The sequence below is a fragment of the Coregonus clupeaformis genome, unplaced genomic scaffold (genome assembly GCF_020615455.1).
Source record: "Coregonus clupeaformis isolate EN_2021a unplaced genomic scaffold, ASM2061545v1 scaf0786, whole genome shotgun sequence".
NCBI classification, from domain to species: domain Eukaryota; kingdom Metazoa; phylum Chordata; class Actinopteri; order Salmoniformes; family Salmonidae; genus Coregonus; species Coregonus clupeaformis.
The window spans coordinates 86060-112640 of NW_025534241.1; the positions used below are offsets into that span (position 1 = coordinate 86060).

General features: G+C 46.5%; 1 pseudogene; it reads right to left on the reverse strand.

Annotated features, from left to right (window-relative positions):
- LOC121564232 overlaps positions 1–26581 on the reverse strand; it is a 54764-nt pseudogene that overhangs the window by 7133 nt on the left and 21050 nt on the right.

A 26581-nucleotide genomic window follows, 5' to 3' on the forward strand; every position in this document is an offset into this window, starting at 1 on the left:
TACCTTCTAGTACTGTGTCAGTAGGGGGTTACCTTCTAGTACTGTGTCAGTAGGGGGTTACCTTCTAGTACTGTGTCAGTAGGGGGTTACCTTCTAGTACTGTGTCAGTAGGGGGTTACCTTCTAGTACTGTGTCAGTAGGGGGGTTACCTTCTAGTACTGTGTCAGTACTGGGTTACCTTCTAGTACTGTGTCAGTAGGGGGGTTACCTTTATCTGTGGTACTTCTAGTACTGTGTCAGTAGGGGGTTACCTTCTAGTACTGTGTCAGTAGGGGGGTTACCTTCTAGTACTGTGTCAGTAGGGGGGTTACCTTCTAGTACTGTGTCAGTAGGGGGTTACCTTCTAGTACTGTGTCAGTAGGGGGTTACCTTCTAGTACTGTGTCAGTAGGGGTTACCTTCTAGTACTGTGTCAGTAGGGGGGTTACCTTCTAGTACTGTGTCAGTAAAGGGGTTACCTTCTAGTACTGTGTCAGTAGGGGGTTACCTTCTAGTACTGTGTCAGTAGGGGGTTACCTTCTAGTACTGTGTCAGTACGGGGTTACCTTCTAGTACTGTGTCAGTAGGGGTTTACCTTCTAGTACTGTGTGTCAGTAGGGGGTTACCTTACTAGTACTGTGTTGTCAGTAGGGGGTTACCTTCTAGTACTGTGTCAGTAGGGGGTTACCTTCTAGTACTGTGTCAGTAGGGGGTTACCTTCTAGTACTGTGTCAGTAGGGGTTTACCTTCTAGTACTGTGTCAGTAGGGGGTTACCTTCTGTACTGTGTCAGTAGGGGGTTACCTTCTAGTACTGTGTCAGTAGGGGGTTACCTTCTAGTACTGTGTCAGTATGGGTTACCTTCTAGTACTGTGTCAGTAGGGGGTTACCTTCTAGTACTGTGTCAGTAGGGTTGTCTTTAGTACTGTGTGTCAGTAGGGGGTTACCTCTAGTACTGTGTCAGTAGGGGGTTACCTTCTAGTACTGTGTCAGTAGGGGGTTACCTTCTAGTACTGTGTCGTAGGGGGGTTACCTTCTAGTACTGTGTCAGTAGGGGGTTACCTTCTAGTACTGTGTCAGTAGGGGGTTACCTTCTAGTACTGTGTCAGTAGGGGGGTTACCTTCTAGTACTGTGTCAGTACGGGGTTACCTTCTAGTACTGTGTCGTAGGGGTTACCTTCTAGTACTGTGTCAGTAGGGGTTACCTTCTAGTACTGTGTCAGTAGGGGGTTACCTTCTAGTACTTGTCAGTACGGGGTTACCTTCTAGTACTGTGTCAGTAGGGGGTTACCTTCTAGTACTGTGTCAGTAGGGGGTTACCTTCTAGTACTGTGTCAGTAGGGGGTTACCTTCTAGTACTTTGTGTCAGTAGGGGGTTACCTTCTAGTACTGTGTCAGTATGGGTTTACCTTCTAGTACTGTGTCAGTAGGGGGTTACCTTCTAGTACTGTGTCAGTGGGGGTTACCTTCTAGTACTGTGTCAGTAGGGGGTTACCTTCTAGTACTGTGTCAGGGTTCCTCTGTACTGTGTCGGGTTACCTTTGTACTGGTTACCTTCTAGTACTGTGTCAGTAGGGGTTACCTTCTAGTACTGTGTCAGTAGGGGGTTGCCTCTAGTATTGTGTCAGTAGGGGGGTTACCTTCTAGTACTGTGTGTCAGTAGGGGGTTACCTTCTAGTACTGTGTCAGTAGGGGTTACCTTCTAGTACTGTGTCAGTAGGGGGTTACCTTCTAGTACTGTGTCAGTAGGGGGTTACCTTCTAGTACTGTGTCAGTAGGGGGGTTACCTTCTAGTACTGTGTCAGTAGGGGGTTACCTTCTAGTACTGTGTCAGTAGGGTTACCTTCTAGTACTGTGTCAGTGAGGGGTTACCTTCTAGTACTGTGTCAGTAGGTTACCTTCTAGTACTGTGTCAGTACTGGGTTACCTTCTAGTACTGTGTCAGTAGGGGGTTACCTTCTAGTACTGTGTGTCAGTAGGGGGTTACCTTCTAGTACTGTGTCAGTAGGGGGTTACCTTCTGTACTGTGTCAGTAGGGGGTTACCTTCTAGTGCTGTGTCAGTAGGGGGTTACCTTCTAGTTGACTGTGTCCCAGTAGGGGGTTACCTTCTAGTACTGTGTCAGTAGGGGGGTTACCTTCTAGTACTGTGTCAGTACTGGGTTTACCTTCTAGTACTGTGTCAGTATGGGGGTTACCTTCTAGTACTGTGTCAGTGGGGGTTACCCCTTCTAGTGACTGGCCCAGGTGGGTTGCGCTTCTAGTACTGTGTCAGGGGGGTTACCTTCTGTACTGTGTCCCAGGGGGGTTACCTTCTGTACTGTGTCGGGGGTTAGTCCTAGTACTGTGTCAGTTTTACCTTCTAGTACTGTGTCGTGTTACCTTCTATACTGTGTCAGACTGAGGTTTCGCACTAGACCTTCAAGTAACTGTGTCAGTAGGGGGTTACCTTCTGAGTACTGTGTCAGTAGGGGGTTACCTTCTAGTACTGTGTCAGTAGTGGGTTACCTTCTAGTACTGTGTCAGTAGGGGGTTACCTTCACTAGTACCACTGTGTCAGTAGGGGGTTACCTTCACTGAGTACACTGTGTCAGTAGGGGTTGACCTTCTAGTACTGTGTCAGTAGGGGTTACCTTCTAGTACTGTGTCCCAGTAGGGGGGTTACCTTCTAGTACTGTGTCAGTAGATACCTTCTATACTGTGTCAGGGGGGTTACTTCTAGTACTGTGTCAGTGGGGGTTGCCTTCTAGTACTGTGTCAGTAGGGGGTTACCTTCTAGTGCTGTGGTTAGTCTGTGTCAGTGGTTACCTTCTAGTTGCTGTGTCAGTGGGTTTACCTTCTAGTACTGTGTCAGTACTGGGTTACCTTCTAGTACTGTGTCAGTAGGGGGTTACCTTCTAGTACTGTGTCAGTAGGGGGTTGCCTTCCTAGTACTGTGTCCCAGTGGGGGTTACCTTCTAGTACTGTGTCAGTAGGGGGTTACCTTCTAGTACTGTGAAGGGGGGATTCTTACTTTACCTTCTAGTACTGTGTTTTAGAGTTTACCTTCTAGTACTGTGTCGGTAGGGGGTTACCTTCTGAGTGCGGTGTCAGTACTGGGTTACCTTCTTGTACTGTGTCAGTAGGGGGTTACCTTCTGGTACGGTGTCAGTAGTGGGGTTGCACCTTCTAGTGCTGTGTCAGTAGGGTTACCTTCTAGTACTGTGTCAGTAGGGGGGTTACCTTCTAGTACTGTGTCGGTAGGGGGTTTTACCTTCTGGTACGTGTGTCAGTACTGGGTTACCTTCTAGTACTGTGTCCAGTAGGGGGTTACCTTCTAGTACTGTGTCAGTAGGGGGTTACCTTCCCTAGTACTGTGTAAGGAGGTGGGTTACCTTCTAGTACTGTGTCAGTTAGGGGGGTTACCTTCTAGTACTGTGTCAGTAGGGGGTTACCTTCTAGTACTGTGTCCGTAGGTGGGTTACCTTCTAGTACTGTGTCAGTAGGGGTTACCTTCTAGTACTGTGTCAGTAGGGGTTACCTTCTAGTACTGTGTGGGTTACAGTAATCAGTGGGTTAGCTTCTAGTGCTGTGTCAGTGGGGGTTGCCTTCTAGTACTGTGTCAGTAGGGGGGTTAGCTTCTAGTACTGTGTCAGTACTGGGTTACCTTCTAGTACTGTGTCAGTGGGGGTTACCTTCTAGTACTGTGTCAGTACTGGGTTACCTTCTAGTGCTGATGTCAGTAGGGGGTTACCTTCTAGTGCTGTGTCCCAGTAGTGGGTTACCTTCTAGTGCTGTGTCCGGTGCTGGGTTACCTTCTGGTGCTGTGTCAGTAGGGGGGTTACCTTCTAGTGCTGTGTCAGTAGGGGGTTACACCTTCTAGTGCTGTGTCAGTAGGGGGGTTACCTTCCTGGTACTGTGTCAGTGGGTTACCTTCTAGTACTGTGTCAGTGCTGGGTTACCTTCTAGTACTGTGTCAGTACTGGGTTGCCTTCTAGTACTTGTGTCAGTGGGGTGGTTACTTTTCTTCTAGTACTGTGTCATCTTCCTTCTGTACTGTGTGTGCTGTAAGTACAGTGGGGTTACCTTCTGGTACTGTGTCAGTGGGTTACCTTCTAGTACTGTGTCAGTGGGGGTTACCTTCTAGTACTGTGTCAGATGGGATTTACCTTCTAGTACTGTGTCAGTGAGGTTATTCATTTGTCAGTACCTTCTAGTACTGTGTCAGTGCTGGGTTACCTTCCTAGTGCTGTGTCAGTAGGGTTACCTTCTAGTGCTGTGTCAGTAGTATTTACCTTCTAGTACTGTGTCAGTAGTGGGTTACCTTCTAGTACTGTGTCCAGTAGGGGTTACCTTCTAGTACTGTGTCAGTAGGGGGTTGCTTCTGTAGTACTGTGTCAGTGGGGGGTTGCCTTCTAGTTACTGTGTGTCAGTAGGGGTTACCTTCTAGTACGGTGTCCCAGTAGGGGGTTTAGCTTCTAGTGCTGTGTCAGTGGGGTTACCTTCTAGTACTGTGTCAGTACTGGGTTACCTTCTAGTACTGTGTCAGTGGGGGTTTACCTTCCCCAGTACTGTGTCAGTACTGGGTTACCTTCTATGTACTGTGTCAGTAGTTACCTTCTAGTACTGTGTCAGTAGGGGTTACCTTCTAGTACTGTGTCAGTTGGGTTAGCTTCTAGTACTGTGTCAGTACTGGGTTACCTTCTAGTACTGTGTCAGGAGGGGGTTAGCTTCTAGTACTGTGTCAGTAGGGTTACCGTCTAGTACTGTGTCAGTAGGGGGATACCTTCTTTGTGTCAGTACTGGGTTACCTTCTAGTACTGTGTCAGAGTTACCTTCTGTCTACGGTTGTCAGTAGGGGGTTACCTTCTAGTACTGTGTCAGTGGGGGGTTACCTTCTAGTACTGTGTCAGTACTGGGTTACCTTCTAGTACTGTGTCAGTAGGGGGTTACCTTCTGAGTACTGTGTCAGTACTGGGTTACCTTCTAGTACTGTGTCGGTTGTGGGTTACCTTCTAGTACTGTGTCCCGGTACTGGGTTTGCCTTCTAATTGCTGTATCAGTACTGGGGTTGACCTTCTAGTACTGTGTCAGTAGGGGTTACCTTCTAGTACTGTGTCAGTAGGTGCTTATGTGTGGGGGTTCTTCTAGTACTGTGTCAGTACTGGGTTACCTTCTAGTACTGTGTCCCAGTGGGTTACCTTCTAGTGCTGTGATGTCAGTAGGGTTACCTTCTAGTACTGCTGTCAGTATGGGTTACCTTCCTAGTACTGTGTCAGTGGGGGGTTACCTTCTAGTACTGTGTCAGTGGGGGGGTTACCTTCTAGTACTGTGTCAGTGGGGGGGTTACCTTCTAGTACTGTGTCAGTAGGGGGTTACCTTCTAGTACTGTTGTCAGTACCGTGGTAGTACTGTCAGTAGAGTTACCTTCTAGTACTGTGTCAGTTTTTCTGTGTGTCAGTGGGGGGTTACCTTCTAGTACTGTGTCAGTACTGGGTTTTACTTCTAGTACTGTATCAGTGCTGGGTTACCTTCTGAAAGTACTGTGTCAGTACTGGGTTACCTTCTAGTACTGTGTCAGTGAGGGGGTTACCTTCTAGTACTGTGTCAGTAGGGGGTTACCTTCTAGTACTGTAGTCAGTAGGAGTTACCTTCTAGTACTGTGTCGGTAGGGGGTTGCCTTCTAGTACTGTGTCGGTAGGGTTAACTTCTGGTCTGCGGTTGTCAGTAGGGGGTTGCACCCTTCTAGTACTGTGTCAGTACTGGGTTACCTTCTAAGTACTGTGTGTCAGTAGGTGGTACCTTCTAGTACTGTGTCCAGTGGGGGGTTTACCTTCTGAGTACTGTGTCAGTGCCTGGGTTATTTAGGGTTACCTTCTAGTACTGTGTCAGTAGGGGTTACCTTCTAGTACGTGTCAGTAGGGGGTTACCTTCTAGTGCTGTGTCAGTAGGGGGTTACCTTCTAGTACTGTGTCAGTAGGGGGTTACCTTCTAGTACTGTGTCGAGTAGGGTTACCTTCTAGTACTGTGTCAGTGCGTTACCTTGAGTACTGTGTCATACGGTTACCTTCTAGTACTGTATCAGTAGGGGGTTACCTTTGTTGTGTGTCCAGTGGGGGTTACCTTCTAGTGCTGTGTCTGAGTACTGGGTTGCCTTCTGAGTACTGTGTCAGTACTGGGGTTATCTTCTAGTACTGTGTCTGTGGGGGTTGGCTTCTGTACTTGTCAGTAGGGGGTTACCTTCTGGTACTGTGTCAGTACTGGGTTACCTTCCTAGTACTGTGTCAGTGGGGGGTTACCTTCTAGTACTGTGTCAGTGGGTTACCTTCTAGTACTGTGTCCAGTAGGGGGTTACCTTCTAGTACTGTGTCATGTAGGGGTTACCTTCTGAGTGCGTGTCAGTAGGGGGGTTACCTTCTAGTACTGTGTCAGTAGGGGGTTACCTTCTAGTACTGCATCGTCAGTAGGGGTTAGGTTTAGTACTGTGTCGTCAGTGGGGGGTTACCTTCTGGTACTGTGTCAGTGAGGGTTTACCTTCTAGTACTGTGTCAGTACTGGGTTACCTTCTGAAGTACTGTGTCTAAGTAGGGGGTTGCCTTCTAGTACTGTGTCAGTGGAACCTAGTACTGTGTCGGTAGGGGGTTACCTTCTAAGTGCTGTGTCAGTGGGGGTTGCCTTCTGAGTACTGTGTCAGTAGGGGGGTTACCTTCTGTAGTACTGTGCCAGTAGGGGGTTACCTTCTAGTACTGTGTCAGTAGGGGTTTTACCTTCTGGTACTGTGTCAGTAGGGGGGTTACCTTCTAGTACTGTGTCAGTGGGGTTACCTTCTAGTACTGTGTCAGTGGGGGTTACTTCTAGTACTGTGTCAGTAGGGGGTTACCTTCTAGTACTGTGTCAGTACTGGGGTTACCTTCTAGTACTGTGTCAGTAGGGGGTTACACTTCTGAGTGCTGTGTCAGTGGGGGTTACCTTCTAGTACTGTGTCAGTAGGGTTACTGGTACTGTGTCCAGTGGGGGTTACCTTCTGAAGTACTGTGTCAGTACTGGGTTGCCTTCTGGTACTGTGTCAGTAGGGGGTTATTAATTTTCTTGTCACTGGTTACCTTCTAGTACTGTGTCAGTGGGGGTTACCTTCTAGTACTGTGTCAGTAGGGGTTACCTTCTGGTACTGTGTCAGTAGGGGTTGCCTTCTAGTACTGTGTCAGTACGGAGGTTACCTTCTAGTACTGTGTCAGTAGGAGAGGTTACCTTCTGGTGCTTATCAGTCAGTAGGGGGTTACCTTCTAGTACTGTGTCAGTGTTATCTATTTTATAGGTTGCCTTCTAGTACTGTGTCAGTAGGGTTACCTTCTAGTACTGTGTCAGTAGGGGGGTTACCTTCTGAAGTACTGTGTCTAGTACTGTGTTACCTTCTAGTACTGTGTCAGTACTGGGGAGTTTACCTTCCTAGTACTGTGTCAGTAGAGGGGGTTACCTTCTAGTACTGTGTCAGTGAGGGGGTTGCAACCTCTAGTACTGTGTCAGTATGGGTTACACACCTTCTAGTACTGTGTGTCAGTACTGGGGTTATCTTCTAGTACTGTGTCTGTAGGGGGTTACCTTCTAGTACTGTGTCAGTAGGGGGTTTGCACCTTCTCTAGTACTGTGTCAGTGGGTTACCTTCTAATTACTGTGTCAGTAGGGGGTTACCTTCTAGTACTGTGTCAGTAGGGGGTTACCTTCTCTAGTACTGTGTCAGTGGGGGTTACCTTCTAGTACTGTGTCAGTAGGGGTTACCTTCTGGTACTGTAGTCCCAGTAGGGGGTTACCTTCTAGTACTGTGTCAGTAGGGGGTTACCTTCTAGTACTGTGTCAGTAGGGAGGGGTTAGCTTCTAGTACTGTGTCAGTAGGGGGTTACCTTCTAGTACTGTGTCAGTAGGGGGGTTACCTTCTAGTACTGTGTCCAGTACTGGGTTTACCACCTTCTAGTACTGTGTCCAGTGGGGGGGTTACCTTCAGTACTGTGTCAGTAGGGGGTTACCTTCTAGTACTGTGTCAGTGGGGGGTTACCCTTCTAGTACTGTGTCAGTGGGGGTTACCTTCTGGTACTGTGTGTCAGTAGGGTTACCTTCTAAGTACTGTGTCAGTAAGAGGTTACCTTCTAGTACTGTGTCAGTAGGGGTTACCTTCTAGTACTGTGTCAGTAGGGGGGTTACCTTCTAGTACTGTGTCAGTAGGGGGTTACCTTCTGGTACTGTGTCGGTAGGGTTACCTTCTAGTATGTGTCCAGTACTTGGGTTACCTTCTAGTACTGTGTCAGTAGGGGGTTACCTTCTAGTACTGTGTCAGTAGGGGGTTACCTTCTGGTACTGTGTCAGTAGGGGGTTACCTTCTGATGCTAGTGTCAGTAGGGGTTACCTTCTAGTATGTGTCAGTACTGGGTTACCTTCTAGTACTGTGTCCAGTAGGGGGGTTGCTAGTACTGTGTCAGTACTGGGGTTGCAGCTTCTAGTACTGTGTCCAGTAGGGGTTACCTTCTAGTACTGTGTCAGTGGGGGTTACCTTCTAGTACTGTGTCAGTAGGGGGGTTACCTTCTAGTGCACTGTGTCAGTAAGGGGTTACCTTCTAGTACTGTGTGTCAGTAGGGGGGTGCCTTCTAGTACTGTGTCAGTAAGGGGTTACCTTCTAGTACTGTGTCAGTAGGGGGTTACCTTCTGGTACTGTGTCAGTACTGGGTTACCTTCTAGTACTGTGTCAGTAGGAGGGTTACCTTCTAGTACTGTGTCAGTACTGGGTTACCTTCTAGTACTGTGTCAGTAGGGGGTTACCTTCTAGTACTGTGTCAGTAGGGGGGTTACCTTCAGTACTGTGTCAGTAGGGGGGTTTCAGCTTCTAGTATGTGTCAGTAGGTTACTGCTAGTACTGTAGTCAGTAGGGGGGTTACCTTCTAGTACTGTGTCCCAGTACTGGGTTTACTTCTAGTCTGTGTCCTAGTGGTTTTCTAGTCAAACGGTGTCAGTGGGGGTTACCTTCCTAGTACTGTGTCAGTACTGGGTTACCTTCTAGTACTGTGTCAGTAGGGGGTTGCAGCCTTCTAGTACTGTGTCAGTACTGGGTTACCTTCTAGTACTGTGTCGAAGGGGGTTACCTTCTAGTACACATGTGTCAGTAGGGGGTTACCTTCTGAGTACAGTGTCAGTACTGGGTTGCCTTCTAGTACTGTGTCAGTGGGGGGTTACCTTCTAGTACTGTGTCAGTAGGGGTTGCCTTCTAGTACTGTGTCAGTGGGGGTTACCTTCTGAGTCTGACGGTGTCAGTAGGGGGTTACCTTCCTAAGTGCTGTGTCAGTACTGGGTTACCTTCTAAGTACTGTGTCAGTACTGGGTTACCTTCTAGTACTGTGTCAGTAGGGGGGTTACCTTCTAGTACTGTGTGTCAGTAGGGGGTCACCTTCTAGTATTGCACTGTGTCAGTAGAGGGGTCACCTTCTGGTACTGTGTCAGTAGGGGGTTACCTTCTAGTACTGTGTCAGTACTGGGGTTGCCTTCTGATGCTGTGTGTGCTGTTATTAGTACTGTGTCAGTACTGGGTTACCTTCTAAGTACTGTGTCAGTAGGGGTTCACCTTCTAGTACTGTGTCAGTGGGGTCACCTTCTAGTACTGTGTCAGTAGGGGTCACCTTCTAGTACTGTGTCAGTAGGGGTTACCTTCTAGTACTGTGTCAGTGTTATTCCTGTACTGTGTCGTTTATAGTACTGTGTCAGTACTGGGTTACCTTCTAGTACTGTGTCAGTAGGGGTTACCTTCTAGTACTGTGTCTGATAAGGGGGGTTAGCTTCTAGTACTGTGTCAGTAGGGGTTACCTTCTGAGTACGGTGTCAGTGGGTTTACCTTCTAGTACTGTGTCAGTACTGGGTTACTTCTCTAGGACTGTGTCAGTACTGGGTTACCTTCTAGTACTGTGTCAGTAGGGGGTTACCTTCTGAGTACTGTGTCAGTAGTCACCTTCTAGTACTGTGTGTCAGTGGGGGTCACCTTCTAAGTATGTGTCAGTGGGGTCACCTTCTAGTACTGTGTCAGTACTGGGTTACCTTCTAGTACTGTGTCAGTAGGGGGTTACCTTCTAGTACTGTGTCAGTAGGGGGTTACCTTCTAGACGTGTCAGTAGGGGGTTACCTTCTAGTACTGTGTCAGTGGGGGTTACCTTCTAGTACTGTGTCCAGTAGGGGGGTTACCTTCTAGTACTGTTGTCAGTGGGGTTACCTTCTAGTACTGATGTCAGTGGGGGTTACCTTCTAGTACTGTGTCAGTGGGGGTTACCTTACTGGTGCTGTGTCAGTAGGGGGGTTGCCTTCTAGTACTGTGTCAGTAGGGGGTTACCTTCTAGTACTGTGTCGGTAGGGGGGTTACCTTCCTGGTACTGTGTCAGTAGGGGGGTTGCCTTCTAGTACTGTGTCAGTAGGGGGTTACCTTCTAGTACTGTGTCAGTAGGGGGGGTTACCTTCTAGTGCTGTGTCAGTGGGGGTTGCCTTCTAGTACTGTGTCAGTACTGGGTTACCTTCTGGTACTGTGTGTCAGTAGGGGGTCGCCTTCTTGTACTGTGTCAGTAGGGGTTACCTTCTTAGTACTGTGTCAGTACTGGGTTACCTTCTAGTCGCGGTGTCAGTACTGGGTTACCTTCTAGTGCGGTGTCAGTAGGGGGTTACCTTCTAGTACTGTGTCAGTAGGGGGTTACCTTCTAGTACTGTGTCAGTAGGGGGTTACCTTCTAGTACTGTGTCAGTAGGGGGTTCAACTTCTAGTGCGGTGTCAGTAGGGGGGTTACCTTCTAGTACTTGTGTCAGTACTGGGTTACCTTCTAGTACTGTGTCAGTAGGGGGGTTACCTTCTAGTACTGTGTCAGTAGGGGGTTACCTTCTAGTACTGTGTCAGTGGGGGGTTACCTTCTAGTACTGTGTCAGTAGGGGGGTTCCTTCTAGTACTGTGTCAGTACTGGGTTACCTTCTAGTACTGTGTCAATAGGTTACCTTCTAGTACTGTGTCAGTAGGGGGGTTACCTTCTAGTACTGTGTCAGTAGGGGGTTACCTTCTAGTACTGTGTCAGTAGGGGGTTACCTTCTAGTACTGTGTCAGTGGGGTTACCTTGTGTACTGTGTCAGTAGGGGGTTACCTTCTAGTACAGTGTCAGTAGGGGGTTACCTTCTAGTACTGTGTCAGTAGGGGGTTGACCTTCTAGTACTGTGTCAGTACTGGGTTACCTTCTAGTACTGTGTCAGTAGGGGGTTACCTTCTAGTACTGTGTCAGTACTGGGTTACCTTCTAGTACTGTGTCAGTAGGGGGTTACCTTCTAGTACTGTGTCAGTACTGGGTTACCTTCTAGTACTGTGTCAGTACTGGGTTACCTTCTAGTACTGTGTCAGTACTGGGTTACCTTCTAGTACGGTGTCAGTACTGGGTTACCTTCTAGTACTGTGTCAGTAGGGGGGTTACCTTCTAGTACTGTGTCAGTAGGGGGTTACCTTCTAGTACTGTGTCAGTAGGGGGGTTACCTTCTAGTACTGTGTCAGTAGGGGGTTACCTTCTAGTACTGTGTCAGTAGGGGGTTACCTTCTAGTACTGTGTCGAGTAGGGGTTACCTTCTAGTACTGTGTCAGTACTGGGTTACCTTCTAGTACTGTGTCCAGTAGGGGGTTACCTTCTAGTACTGTGTCAGTGGGGGTTACCTTCTAGTACTGTGTCAGTGGGGGTTGACCTTCTAGTACTGTGTCAGTAGGGGGTTACCTTCTGGTACTGTGTCAGTACGGGGTTACCTTCTAGTACTGTGTCAGTAGGGGGTTACCTTCTAGTACTGTGTCAGTAGGGGGTTACCTTCTATTGCTGTGTCAGTAGGGTTACCTTCTAGTACTGTGTCAGTACTGGGTTACCTTCTAGTACTGTGTCAGTAGGGGGGTTACCTTCTAGTACTGTGTCAGTACTGGGTTACCTTCTAGTACTGTGTCAGTACGGGGTTACCTTCTAGTACTGTGTCAGTAGGGGGTTACCTTCTAGTACTGTGTCAGTAGGGGGTTACCTTCTGGTACTGTGTCAGTAGGGGGGTTACCTTCTAGTACTGTGTCAGTAGGGGGGTTACCTTCTAGTACTGTGTCAGTAGGGGGTTACCTTCTAGTACTGTGTCAGTACTGGGTTACTTCTAGTACTGTGTCAGTAGGGGGTTTACCTTCTAGTACTGTGTCAGTAGGGGGTTACCTTCTAGTACTGTGTCAGTAGGGGGTTACCTTCTAGTACTGTGTCAGTACTGGGTTACCTTCTAGTACTGTGTCAGTGGGGGTTACCTTCTAGTACTGTGTCAGTAGGGTTACCTTCTAGTACTGTGTCAGTAGGGGGTTACCTTCTAGTACTGTGTCAGTAGGGGTTACCTTCTAGTACTGTGTCAGTACTAGGGGTACCTTCTAGTACTGTGTCAGTAGGGGTTACCTTCTAGTACTGTGTCAGTAGGGTTACCTTCTAGTACTGTGTCAGTAGGGGTTACCTTCTAGTACTGTGTCAGTAAGGGGTTACCTTCTAGTACTGGTCAGTAGGGGGGTTACCTTCTAGTACTGTGTCAGTAGGGGGGGTTACCTTCTAGTACTGTGTCAGTACGGGGTTACCTTCTAGTACTGTGTCAGTAGGGGTTACCTTCTAGTACTGTGTCAGTAGGGGGCTGTGTGTCGTAGGGGGTTACCTTCTAGTACTGTGTCAGTAGGGGGTTACCTTCTAGTACTGTGTCAGTAGGGGGTTACCTTCTAGTACTGTGTCAGTAGGGGGTTACCTTCTAGTACTGTGTCAGTAGGGGGTTACCTTCTAGTACTGTGTCAGTAGGGGGGTTACCTTATAGTACTGTGTCAGTAGGGGGTTACATTCTAGTATGTGTCAGTAGTTACCTTCTGTACTGTGTCATGGGGTACCTTCTAGTACTGTGTCAGTAGGGGGTTACCTTCTAGTACTGTGTCAGTAGGGGGTTACCTTCTAGTACTGTGTCAGTAGGGGGTTACCTTCTAGTACTGTGTCAGTAGGGGGTTACTTCTAGTACTGTGTCAGTAGGGGGTTACCTTCTAGTACTGTGTCAGTATGGGGTTACCTTCTAGTACTGTGTCAGTAGGGGGTTACCTTCTAGTACTGTGTCAGTAGGGGGTTACCTTCTAGTACTGTGTCAGTAGGGGGTTACCTTCTAGTACTGTGTCAGTAGGGGTTACTTCTAGTACTGTGTCAGTAGGGGGGTTACCTTCTAGTACTGTGTCAGTAGGGGGTTACCTTCTAGTACTGTGTCAGTACGGGGTTACCTTCTAGTACGGTCAGTAGGGGGTTACCTTCTAGTACTGTGTCAGTAGGGGGTTACCTTCTAGTACTGTGTCAGTAGGGGGTTACCTTCTAGTACTGTGTCAGTAGGGGGTTACCTTCTAGTACTGTGTCAGTACTGGGTTACCTTCTAGTACTGTGTCAGTAGGGGGTTACCCTAGTACTGTGTCAGTACTGGGTTACTTCTAGTACTGTGTCAGTAGGGGGTTACCTTCTAGTACTGTGTCAGTAGGGGGTTACCTTCTAGTACTGTGTCAGTCCTGGGTTACCTTCAGACTGTGTCAGTAGGGGGTTACCTTCTAGTACTGTGTCAGTAGGGGTTACCTTCTAGTACTGTGTCAGTACTGGGTTACCTTCTAGTACTGTGTCAGTAGGGGGTTCCTTCTAGTACTGTGTCAGTACTGGGTTACCTTCTAGTACTGTGTCAGTAGGGGGTTACCTTCTAGTACTGTGTCAGTAGGGGGTTACCTTCTAGTACTGTGTCAGTACTGGGTTACCTTCTAGTACTGTGTCAGGGGTTACCTTCTAGTACTGTGTCAGTGACTAGGTTACCTCTAGTACTGTGTCAGTAGGGGGTTACCTTCTAGTACTGTGTCAGTACTGGGGTTACCTTCTAGTACTGTGTCAGTCCTGGGTTACCTTCTAGTACTGTGTCAGTACTGGGTTACCTTCTAGTACTGTGTCAGTACTGGGTTACCTTCTAGTACTGTGTCAGTAGGGGGGTTACCTTCTAGTACTGTGTCAGTATGGGGTTACCTTCTAGTACTGTGTCAGTAGGGGTTACCTTCTAGTACTGTGTCAGTACTGGGTTACCTTCTGTACTGTGTCAGTACTGGGGTTACCTTCTAGTACTGTGTCAGTAGGGGGGTTACCTTCTAGTACTGTGTCAGTAGGGGGTTACCTTCTAGTACTGTGTCAGTAGGGGGTTACCTTCTAGTACTGTGTCAGTAGGGGGTTACCTTCTAGTACTGTGTCAGTAGGGGGTTACCTTCTAGTACTGTGTCAGTACTGGGTTACCTTCTAGTACTGTGTCAGTAGGGGGGTTACCTTCTAGTACTGTGTCAGTACTGGGTTACCTTCTAGTACTGTGTCAGTACTGTGTCAGTACTGGGGTTACCTTCTAGTACTGTGTCAGTACTGTGTCAGTAGGGGGTTACCTTCTAGTACTGTGTCAGTAGGGGGGTTACCTTCTAGTACTGTGTCAGTAGGGGGTTACCTTCTAGTACTGTGTCAGTAGGGGTTACCTTCTAGTACTGTGTCAGTACTGGGTTACCTTCTAGTACTGTGTCAGTAGGGGGGTTACCTTCTAGTACTGTGTCAGTAGGGGGGTTACCTTCTAGTACTGTGTCAGTACTGGGTTACCTTCTAGTACTGTGTCAGTAGGGGGGTTACCTTCTAGTACTGTGTCAGTAGGGGGGTTACCTTCTAGTACTGTGTCAGTAGGGGGTTACCTTCTAGTACTGTGTCAGTAGGGGGGTTACCTTCTAGTACTGTGTCAGTAGGGGGGTTACCTTCTAGTACTGTGTCAGTAGGGGGTTACCTTCTAGTACTGTGTCAGTAGGGGGTTACCTTCTAGTACTGTGTCAGTGCCGGGTTACCTTCTAGTACTGTGTCAGTAGGGGGGTTACCTTCTAGTACTGTGTCAGTAGGGGGGTTACCTTCTAGTACTGTGTCAGTAGGGGGTTACCTTCTAGTACTGTGTCAGTAGGGGGGTTACCTTCTAGTACTGTGTCAGTACTGGGATTCTAGTACTGTGACAGTAGGGGTTACCTTCTAGTACTGTGTCAGTAGGGGGGTTACCTTCTAGTACTGTGTCAAGTACTGGGTTACCTTCTAGTACTGTGTCAGTAGGGGGTTACCTTCTAGTACTGTGTCAGTACGGGGTTACCCTTCTAGTACTGTGTCAGTACTGGGTTACCTTCTAGTACTGTGTCAGTAGGGGGTTACCTTCTAGTACTGTGTCAGTAGGGGTTACCTTCTAGTACTGTGTCAGTAGGGGGGGTTACCTTCTAGTACTGTGTCAGTAGGGGGGGTTACCTTCTAGTACTGTGTCAGTACTGGGTTACCTTCTTGTCTCTCTGCTTCATGCCTTTGGTCTTCTGCTCCAGAGAAAAGCCCAGAGACTCCGCCCTCTCTCTTAACTCTTCCTCCAGGTTCTCCAGAGCCCTGCCCCCTTCCTTACGCCCGCCCCTCTCCTTCCTCTTCCTACACAGAAACAGACTGAAGGAGAGAGAACAGGAGGGAGAGATAGAGAAGGGGGAGAGTTGGGGCAGAGAGAGAGGGGGAGGAAGAGATGGAGAGAGAGAGAGGGGATGGTGAGGGAGGAGAGAGAGAGGATGGTGAGGGAGGAGAGATAGAGAAGGGGGGAGAGTTGGGGCAGAGATAGGACGAGAGAGAGGGGGAGGAAGAGATGGGAGAGAGAGAGAGAGGGGATGGGGAGGGAGGAGAGAGTGGTGAGGGAGGAGAGAGTGGTGAGGGAGGAGAGAGTGAGGGGATGGTGAGGGAAGAGAGAGTGGTGAGGGAGAGAGAGTGGTGAGGGAGGAGAGAGTGAGGGGATGGTGAGGGAGGAGAGAGTGAGGGTGGTGAGGGAGGAGAGAGTGAGGGGATGGTGAGAGAGGGGTGGTGAGGGAGGAGAGAGGGGGATGGTGAGGAGGAGAGTGAGGGGTGGTGAGGGAGGAGAGAGAGGGGATGGTGAGGGAGGAGAGAGAGGGGATGGTGAGGGAGGAGAGAGGGGATGGGGATGGTGAGGGGAGGAGAGAGAGAGGATGGTGAGGGAGGAGAGAGTGAGGGGATGGTGAGGGAGGAGAGAGAGGGGATGTGAGGGAGGGATGGTGAGGGAAGAGAGAGGGAAGAGAGAGGGAGGAGAGAGTGAGGGGATGGTGAGGGAAGAGAGAGTGAGGGGATGTGAGGGAGGAGAGAGTGGGAATGGTGAGGGAAGAGAGAGTGAGGGGATGGTGAGGGAGGGGGGAGAGGGGGATGGTGAGGGAGGAGAGAGAGTGAGGGGATGGTGAGGGAGGAGAGAGTGAGGGGATGGTGAGGAGAGAGAGTGAGGGGATGGTGAGGGAGGAGAGAGAGGGGATGGTGAGGGAGGAGAGAGGAGGGGATGGTGAGGGAGGAGAGGGGGATGGTGAGGGAGGAGAGAGAGGGATGGTGGGGAAGAGAGAGTGAGGGGATGGTGAGGAGGAGAGAGAGGGATGGTGAGGAGGAGAGAGTGAGGGGATGGTGAGGGAGGAGAGAGTGAGGGGATGGTGAGGGAGGAGAGAGTGAGGGGATGGTGAGGGAGGAGAGAGTGAGGGGATGGTGAGGGAGGAGAGAGTGAGGAGAGGGGATGAGGGAGGAGAGAGTGAGTCTTGATAAGTAATGAGAGTCTTGATAAGTAATGTGAGAGTCTTGATAAGTAATTACTCCAACCAGTGGATTGTCTTGTCATTGTGTTGTGTGTGTGTTAGTTAGTTAGTGGAGGACACTCACTGGACAGCAGCAAACATGTTGTCCCCCATCTGCGTGATGGTACAGCCCTTCTTGGCTTCATTCTCCCCCTAGGAACACAGGCAGAGTCGGACTATCTCTGGAAAATAGAGGGGAGATAAATATGACCATGTTGTAAAGGGATGCTGTTCCTCTCTGGAAAACACAGATAAATATGACCTATGTTGTAAAGGGATGCTGTTCCTCTCTGGAAAACACAGATAAAACCATGTTGTAAAGGGATGCTGTCCTCTCTGGAAAACACAGATCTATATGACCACGTTGTAAAGGGATGCTGTTCCTCTCTGGAAAACACAGATAAATATGACCATGTTGTAAAGGGATGCTGTTCCTCTCTGGAAAACACAGATAAATATGACCATGTTGTAAAGGGATGCTGTTCCTCTCTGGAAAACACAGATCTATATGACCACGTTGTAAAGGGATGCTGTTCCTCTCTGGAAAACACAGATAAATATGACCATGTTGTAAAGGGATGCTGTTCTCTCTGTAAACACAGATAAATATGACCAGTTTAGGGGATGCTGTTCCTCTCTGGAAAACACAAGACGGTTTATCAAGACTAATCAAGACTAAACTCCCGTCTAACCACAAGTGAGCATGACAATACATTCCGCCTGTAGATGAAAACGTAAGACCAGAAGTGTTAATGTGCACTGTGTCATCACACAGAGCCTCCTCAACAAGTCAGTTTGATGGAAACACACCTGTGATGGGAAAATGTGCATTTTTGTATGCAGAATTTATAATATTCACATGAAAATGTCGCAAATTAGATGGAAACCTAGAGAGATATTTATGTTATCCATTACCTGTAGTAACCTGTAGTAACCTATGTGTAGTAGGGTCATTACCTGTAGTAACCTATGTGTAGTAGGGTCATTACCTGTAGTAACCTATGTGTAGTAGGGGCATTACCTGTAGTAACCTATGTGTAGTAGGGGCATTACCTGTAGTAACCTATGTGTAGTAGGGTCATTACCTGTAGTAGCCTATGTGTAGTATGGTCATTACCTGTAGTAACCTATGTGTAGTAGGGTCATTACCTGTAGTAACCTATGTGTAGCAGGTTGTCCCCTACCCTATGTGTTAGGTCATTACCTGTAGTAACCTTGTGTAGCAGGTTGTCCCTCTGTATTATGGTCATTACCTGTAGTAACCTATGTGTAGTATGGTCATTACCTGTAACCCATGTGTAGTATGGTCATTACCTGTAGTAAATGTGTAGTAGGGTCATTACCTGTAGTAACCTATGTGTAGTATGGTCATTACCTGTAGTAACCTATGTGTAGTAGGGGCATTACCTGTAGTAACCTATGTGTAGTGGGCATTACCTGTAGTAACCTATGTGTAGTAGGGCATTACCTGTAGTAACCTATGTGTAGTAGGGGCATTACCTGTAGTAACCTATGTGTAGTAGGGTCATTACCTGTAGTAACCTATGTGTAGTATGGTCATTACCTGTAGTAACCCATGTGTAGTAGGGCATTACCTGTAGTAACCTATGTGTAGTAGGGGCATTACCTGTAGTAACCTATGTGTAGTAGGGTCATTACCTGTAGTAACCTATGTGTAGTAGGGCATTACCTGTAGTAACCTATGTGTAGTAGGTCAACCTGTAGTACCCCTTGTAGTATGGTCATTACCTGTAGTAACCTATGTGTAGTATGGTCATTACCTGTAGTAACCCATGTGTAGTAGGGTCATTACCTGTAGTAACCGATGTGTAGTATGGTCATTACCTGTAGTAACCCATTGTAGTAGGGTCATTACCTGTAGTAACCTATGTGTGTATGGTCATTACCTGTAGTAACCCATGTGTAGTATGGTCATTACTGTAGTAACCTATGTGTAGTAGGTGTACCCATCTGTAGTATGGTCATTACCTGTAGTAACCCATGTGTAGTAGGGGCATTACCTGTAGTAACCTATGTGTAGTAGGGCATTACCTGTAGTAACCTATGTGTAGTAGGGGCATTACCTGTAGTAACCTATGTGTAGTATGGTCATTACCTGTAGTAACCTATGTGTAGTAGGGTCATTACCTGTAGTAACCTATGTGTAGTATGGTCATTACCTGTAGTAACCCATGTGTAGTAGGGTCATTACCTGTAGTAACCTATGTGTAGTAGGGTCATTACCTGTAGTAACCTATGTGTAGTATGGTCATTACCTGTAGTAACCCATGTGTAGTAGGGGCATTACCTGTAGTAACCTATGTGTAGTAGGGGCATTACCTGTAGTAACCTATGTGTGTAGGGGCATTACCTGTAGTAACCCATGTGTAGTAGGGGCATTACCTGTAGTAACCTATGTGTAGTAGGGTCATTCCTGTAGTAACCTATGTGTAGTATGGTCATTACCTGTAGTAACCTATGTGTAGTATGGTCATTACCTGTAGTAACCTATGTGTGGTATGGTCATTACCTGTAGTAACCCTATGTGTGTATGGCCATTACCTGTAGTAACCTATGTGTAGTAGGGTCATTACCTGTAGTAACCTATGTGTAGTAGGGTCATTACCTGTAGTAACCGATGTGTAGTATGGTCATTACCTGTAGTAACCCATGTGTAGTAGGGTCATTACCTGTAGTAACCTATGTGTAGTATGGTCATTACCTGTAGTAACCTATGTGTAGTATGGTCATTACCTGTAGTAACCTATGTGTAGCAGGTTGTACCCACTCCCCTGTAGTATGGTCATTACCTGTAGTAACCTATGTGTAGTAGGGGCATTACCTGTAGTAACCTATGTGTAGTAGGGTCATTACCTGTAGTAACCTATGTGTAGTATGGTCATTACCTGTAGTAACCCATGTGTAGTAGGTCATTACCTGTAGTAACCTATGTGTAGTAGGGTCATTACCTGTAGTAACCTATGTGTAGTATGGTCATTACCTGTAGTAACCCATGTGTAGTTGGTCATTACCTGTAGTAACCTATGTGTAGTAGGGTCATTACCTGTAGTAACCTATGTGTAGCAGGTTGTCCCCAGTCCCTGTATTATGGTCATTACCTGCTAGTAACCTATGTGTAGTATGGTCATTACCTGTAGTAACCTATGTGTAGTAGGGTCATTACCTGTAGTAACCTATGTGTAGTATGGTCATTACCTGTAGTAACCTATGTGTAGTAGGGTCATTACCTGTAGTAACCTATGTGTAGCAGGTTGTCCCCACTCCCCTGTAGTATGGTCATTACCTGTAGTAACCTATGTGTAGTATGGTCATTACCTGTAGTAACCTATGTGTAGCAGGTTGTCCCCACTCCCCTGTATTACGGTCATTACCTGTAGTAACCCATGTGTAGTAGGGTCATTACCTGTAGTAACCTATGTATAGTAGGGTCATTACCTGTAGTAACCCATGTGTAGTAGGGTCAGTACGTGTAGTAACCTATGTGTAGTAGGGTCATTACCTGTAGTAACCTATGTGTAGTAGGGTCATTACCTGTAGTAACCCATGTGTAGTAGGGTCAGTACGTGTAGTAACCTATGTGTAGTATGGTCTTACCTGTAGTAACCTATGTGTAGCAGGGTCCGTACGGTCATACCTGTAGTAACCTATGTGTAGTAGTTGTTCCTCACTCCCTGTGTAGTATGGTCATTACCTGTAGTAACCTATGTAGTATGGTCTTACCTGTAGTAACCTATGTGTAGTAGGGTCATTACCTGTAGTAACCTATGTAGTATGTGGTCTTACCTGTAGTAACCTATTGTAGTAGGGGCATTACCTGTAGTAACCTATGTGTAGTAGGGGCATTACCTGTAGTAACCTATGTGTAGTAGGGGCATTACCTGTAGTAACCTATGTGTAGTAGGGGCATTACCTGTAGTAACCTATGTGTAGTAGGGTCATTACCTGTAGTAACCTATGTGTAGCAGGTTGTCCCCACTCCCCTCTAGTATGGTCATTACCTGTAGTAACCTATGTGTAGTATGGTCATTACCTGTAGTAACCCATGTGTAGTAGGGTCATTACCTGTAGTAACCCATGTGTAGTACGGTCATTACCTGTAGTAACCCATGTGTAGTAGGGTCATTACCTGTAGTAACCTATGTGTAGTATGGTCATTACCTGTAGTAACCCATGTGTAGTATGGTCATTACCTGTAGTAACCTATGTGTAGCAGGTTGTCCCCACTCCCCTGTAGTATGGTCATTACCTGTAGTAACCTATGTGTAGTATGGTCATTACCTGTAGTAACCTATGTGTAGTAGGGGCATTACCTGTAGTAACCTATGTGTAGTAGGGGCATTACCTGTAGTAACCTATGTGTAGTAGGGGCATTACCTGTAGTAACCTATGTGTAGTAGGGGCATTACCTGTAGTAACCTATGTGTAGTAGGGGCATTACCTGTAGTAACCTATGTGTAGTAGGGTCATTACCTGTAGTAACCTATGTGTAGTATGGTCATTACCTGTAGTAACCTATGTGTAGTATGGTCATTACCTGTAGTAACCTATGTGTAGTATGGTCATTACCTGTAGTAACCTATGTGTAGTATGGCCATTACCTGTAGTAACCTATGTGTAGTATGGTCATTACCTGTAGTAACCTATGTGTAGTATGGTCATTACCTGTAGTAACCTATGTGTAGCAGGTCGTACCTCACTCCCTGTAGTATGGTCATTACCTGTAGTAACCTATGTGTAGTATGGTCATTACCTGTAGTAACCTATGTGTAGCAGGTTGTCCCCACTCCCCTGTATTACGGTCATTACCTGTAGTAACCCATGTGTAGTATGGTCATTACCTGTAGTAACCTATGTGTAGTATGGTCATTACCTGTAGTAACCCATGTGTAGTATGGTCATTACCTGTAGTAACCTATGTGTAGCAGGGTCATTACCTGTAGTAACCCATGTGTAGTAGGGGCATTACCTGTAGTAACCTATGTGTAGTATGGTCATTACCTGTAGTAACCCATGTGTAGTAGGGTCATTACCTGTAGTAACCTATGTGTGTAGGGTCATTACCTTAGTAACCCATGTGTAGTAGGGGCATTACCTGTAGTAACCTATGTGTAGTATGGTCATTACCTGTGGTAACTTGTGCCCATCCTGTAGTATGGTCATTACCTGTAGTAACCTATGTGCAGTAGGTTGTCCTGCACTCCCTGTATTACGGTCATTACCTGTAGTAACCTATGTGTAGCGGGTTGTCCCCATCCCTGTAGTATGGTCATTCCCTGGTAACCCATGTGTAGTATGGTCATTACCTGTAGTAACCTATGTGTAGTATGGTCATTACCTGTAGTAACCTATGTGTAGTAGGGTCTTACCTGTAGTAACCTATGTGTAGTAGGGTCATTACCTGTAGTAACCTATGTGTAGTATGGTCATTACCTGTAGTAACCTATGTGTAGCAGGGTTACTGTAGTAACCTATGTGTAGTATGGTCATTACCTGTAGTAACCTATGTGCAGCAGGTTGTCCCCACTCCCCTGTATTACGGTCATTACCTGTAGTAACCTATGTGTAGCAGGTTGTCCCCACTCCCCTGTAGTATGGTCATTACCTGTAGTAACCTATGTGTAGTATGGTCATTACCTGTAGTAACCTATGTGTAGTATGGTCATTACCTGTAGTAACCCATGTGTAGTATGGTCATTACCTGTAGTAACCTATGTGTAGTAGGTTGTCCCCTGTAGTCCATGTGTATGGTCATTACCTGTAGTAACCTATGTGTAGCAGGTTGTCCCCACTCCCCTGTAGTATGGTCACTACCTGTAGTAACCCATGTGTATTATGGTCATTACCTGTAGTAACCTATGTGTAGCAGGTTGTCCCCACTCCCCTGTATTATGGTCATTACCTGTAGTAACCCATGTGTAGTAGGGTCATTACCTGTAGTAACCCATGTGTAGTACGGTCATTACCTGTAGTAACCCATGTGTAGTAGGGTCATTACCTGTAGTAACCTATGTGTAGTATGGGTCTTACCTGTAGTAACCCATGTGTAGTATGGTCATTACCTGTAGTAACCTATGTGTGGTAGGTTGTCCCGCACTCCCTGTGTAGTATGGTCATTACCTGTAGTAACCTATGTGTAGTTGGTCATTACCTGTAGTAACCTATTGTAGTAGGGGCATTACCTGTAGTAACCTATGTGTAGTAGGGGCATTACCTGTAGTAACCTATGTGTAGTAGGTCATTACCTGTAGTAACCTATGTGTAGTAGGGGCATTACCTGTGTAACCTATGTGTAGTAGGGGCATTACCTGTAGTAACCTATGTGTAGTAGGTCATTACCTGTAGTAACCTATGTAGTATGGTCATTACCTGTAGTAACCTATGTGTAGTATGGTCATTACCTGTAGTAACCTATGTGTAGTATGGTCATTACCTGTAGTAACCTATGTGTAGTATGGCCATTACCTGTAGTAACCTATGTGTAGTATGGTCATTACCTGTAGTAACCTATGTGTAGTATGGTCATTACCTGTAGTAACCTATGTGTAGCAGGTTGTCCCCACTCCCCTGTAGTATGGTCATTACCTGTAGTAACCTATGTGTAGTATGGTCATTACCTGTAGTACCTTGTGTAGTAGGATTTCCCCACTCCCTTATTACGGTCATTACCTGTAGTAACCCATGTGTAGTATGGTCATTACCTGTAGTAACCTATGTGTAGTATGGTCATTACCTGTAGTAACCCATGTGTAGTATGGTCTTACCTGTAGTAACCTATGTGTAGTAGGGTCATTACCTGTAGTAACCATGTGTAGTAGGGGCATTACCTGTAGTAACCTTGTGTAGTATGGTCATTACCTGTAGTAAACCTATGTGTAGTAGGGTCATTACCTGTAGTAACCTATGTGTAGCTGGTCATTACCTGTAGTAACCCATGTGTAGTAGGGGCATTACCTGTAGTAACCCTGTGTAGTATGGTCATTACCTGTAGTAACCTATGTGCAGCAGGTTCCTCACTCCCTGTAGTATGGTCATTACCTGTAGTAACCTATGTGCAGCAGGTTGTCCCCACTCCCCTGTATTACGGTCTTACCTGTAGTAACCTATGTGTAGTAGGTCACTACCTGTAGTAACCTATGTGTGATGGTCATTACCTGTAGTAACTATGTGTAGTATGGTCATTACCTGTAGTAACCTATGTGTAGTAGGGTCATTACCTGTAGTAACCTATGTGTAGTAGGGTCATTACCTGTAGTAACCTATATGTAGTATGGTCATTACTGTAGTAACCTATGTGTAGCAGGTTTCCCTCACTAACCCTGTATTGGTCATTACCTGTAGTAACCTATGTGTAGTAGGGTGCCACTCCGTACCTTGTATTACGGTCATTACCTGTAGTAACCTATGTGTAGGGCTGTCCACCCGTAGTATGGTCATTACCTGTAGTAACCTATGTGTAGTATGGTCATTACCTGTAGTAACCTATGTGTAGTAGGGTCATTACCTGTAGTAACCCATGTGTAGTATGGTCATTACCTGTAGTAACCTATGTGTAGCAGGTTGTCCCCACTCCCCTGTATTATGGTCATTACCTGTAGTAACCTATGTGTAGCAGGTTGTCCCCACTCCCCTGTAGTATGGTCACTACCTGTAGTAACCCATGTGTATTATGGTCATTACCTGTAGTAACCTATGTGTAGCAGGGTGGTCATTACCTGTAGTAACCTATGTGTAGTAGGTGTCCCACCCCCTGTATTATGGTCATTACCTGTAGTAACCTATGTGTAGTATGGTCATTACCTGTAGTAACCTATGTGTAGTAGGGTCATTACCTGTAGTAACCCATGTGTAGTATGGTCTTACCTGTAGTAACCCATGTGTAGTATGGTCATTACCTGTAGTAACCTATGTGTAGTATGGGTCTTACCTGTAGTAACCTATGTGTAGTATGGTCATTACCTGTAGTAACCTATGTGTATTATGGGCATTACCTGTAGTAACCTATGTGTAGTAGGGTCATTACTGTAGTAACCTATGTGTATGGTGGTCATTACCTGTAGTAACCTATGTGTAGTAGGGTCAGTACCTGTAGTAACCTATGTGTAGTATGGTCATTACCTGTAGTAACCATGTGTATGTAGGTTGGTCATTACCTGTAGTAACCTATGAGTAGCAGGTTGTCCCCACTCCCCTGTATTATGGTCATTACCTGTAGTAACCTATGTGTAGTATGGTCATTACCTGTAGTAACCTATGTGTATTATGGTCATTACCTGTCGTAACCTATGTGTAGCAGGTTGTCCCCACTCCCCTCTAGTATGGTCATTACCTGTAGTAACCTATGTGTAGTATGGTCATTACCTGTAGTAACCTATGTGTATTATGGTCATTACCTGTCTTAACCTATGTGTAGTATGGGTCATTACCTGTAGTAACCTATGTGTAGCAGGTTGTCCCCACTCCCCTGTATTATGGTCATTACCTGTAGTAACCTATGTGTAGTATGGTCATTACCTGTAGTAACCTATGTGTAGTAGGGTCATTACCTGTAGTAACCTATGTGTAGTAGGGTCATTACGTGTAGTAACCTATGTGTAGTAGGGTCATTACCTGTAGTAACCTATGTGTAGTAGGGTCAGTACGTGTAGTAACCTATGTGTAGTATGGTCATTACCTGTAGTAACCTATGTGTAGCAGGTCCTCCCACTCCCCTGTGTGTATGGTCTTACCTGTAGTAACCTATGTGTAGTAGGGTCATTACCTGTAGTAACCTATGTGTAGTATGGTCATTACCTGTAGTAACCTATGTGTAGCAGGTTGTCCCCACTCCCCTGTATTATGGTCATTACCTGTAGTAACCTATGTGTAGCAGGTTCTCCCCACTCCCCTGTAGTATGGTCATTACCTGTAGTAACCCATGTGTAGTATGGTCATTACCTGTAGTAACCTATGTGTAGTATGGTCATTACCTGTAGTAACCTATGTGTATTATGGTCATTACCTGTCGTAACCCATGAGTAGCAGGGTTCACTCCCTCTAGTAGGTCATTACCTGTAGTAACCCATGTGTAGTATGGTCATTACCTGTCGTAACCTATGTGTAGTAGGTTGTCCCCACTCCCCTCTAGTATGGTCATTACCTGTAGTAACCCATGTGTAGTATGGTCATTACCTGTAGTAACCTATGTGTAGTATGGTCATTACCTGTAGTAACCTATGTGTAGTAGGGTCATTACCTGTAGTAACCCATGTGCAAGGTTGTCCCCACTGTAGTATGGTCATTACCTGTAGTAACCTATGTGTAGCAGGTGCCTGTCCCTGTAGTATGGTCATTACCTGTAGTAACCTATGTGTAGCAGGTGTCCACTCCTGTAGTCGTATGGTCATTACCTGTAGTAACCTATGGTGTAGTATGGTCATTACCTGTAGTAACCCATGTGTAGTATGGTCATTACCTGTAGTAACCTATGTGTAGCAGGTTGTCCCCACTCCCCTGTATTATGGTCATTACCTGTAGTAACCTATGTGTAGTATGGTCATTACCTGTAGTAACCTATGTGCAGCAGGTTGTCCCACTCCCTGGTATGGTCATTCCTGTAGTAACCTATGTGTAGTATGGTCATTACCTGTAGTAACCTATGTGCAGTTGTCCATCCCCTGTATTATGGTCATTACCTGCTAGTAACCTATGTGTAGCAGGTTGCCCTATCCCTGTAGTACGGTCATTACCTGTAGTAACCTATGTGTAGTATGGTCATTACCTGTAGTAACCCATGTGTAGTATGGTCATTACCTGTAGTAACCTATGTGTGGCAGGCATATGGTCATTACCTGTAGTAACCTATGTGTAGTATGGTCATTACCTGTAGTAACTATGTGAGTCATATGTTCCCCACTGTATTATGGTC